The sequence below is a fragment of the Tasmannia lanceolata genome, unplaced genomic scaffold (assembly GCF_043159265.1).
Source record: "Tasmannia lanceolata isolate RefF3 unplaced genomic scaffold, GAP_Taslan_0.1 ptg000006l, whole genome shotgun sequence".
Lineage (NCBI taxonomy): Eukaryota > Viridiplantae > Streptophyta > Magnoliopsida > Canellales > Winteraceae > Tasmannia > Tasmannia lanceolata.
In genome coordinates this window covers 48,526,611-48,527,576 of record NW_027518683.1, presented here as the reverse complement: position 1 = coordinate 48,527,576, position 966 = coordinate 48,526,611, and positions in this window count along the sequence as shown.

Genomic DNA, 966 nt, shown 5'->3' with positions numbered 1-966 from the left:
GATTACTGACTTGCATTATCTTGGTGTGCAGAACCAATCCTGTCTCTCAAATCCTGTCAGTTTCTCTCTCTTATCTCTGTCCTTGCTCCATCCTATGAGGGAATGGTTGGCAACCATGAAAAATTATTCCATGGAATATTTGTGTCTCCAATTGTGAAAGAGGAGCTGAGGGGAGGAGAGAGACTTGAGAGGGCTCGAGTGGAGAGGAGAAAGAGCATGAGAAATTCCTAAAAACTAGTGACAAAAAAAGTACTATACATCGCATTGAGTTTTTTCCCCTGTTTTGCAGGAGGCTTTTCTCCCAAGTCTTTTAACTCCACCAATTTCTCGAAACTAGCCTCACTAATATTCTGTGGAATATGTTTTCATGGTTACCAAACATGCTCTAAGGCAATGTTTGTCAATCATGAGAAATTATTTCATGGAATATTCACGACCCAATTGTGTGAGAGGGGTTGAGAAGTGAGGAGACTGGGAGAATTGAGTGGGGGGAGTGGAGGTATCATAAAAAAAATCCCTGAAAAATTAGAAATTGTTAGGCAACTATGAAAACATATTCCATGGAATATTAGTGGGCCCAGTGGTGTGAAAGGGGCTGAGAAGGAAGGAGAGGGAGAGAATTGAGCAGAGGTAGCATAAAAGTTCCCTAAAAACTAGTGAAATGAAAATTTCTATTTAGAATTAGTTTTTGTTTTCCTGGTTTTTAGGGGATTTTCTTGCTTTCCTCACTCCGATCCTCTCAAGCCTCCATCTCCTGTCACCTCTCAGCAGCGGCCCCATGGAATATTTTTCATGGTGGCCAAAAATGGCCTAAATCTATCCCTCATCTTGAAGCATTTCTTCCCTTATCAAACTCTTTCAGCTTATAATTACTTGAAGGAAATTGATGATTGGGACCGTTAAACTGACTGGCAACCACAACCTAACCTAGGCTCATTACCATTAACCTCGCCTTGGATGATCCTA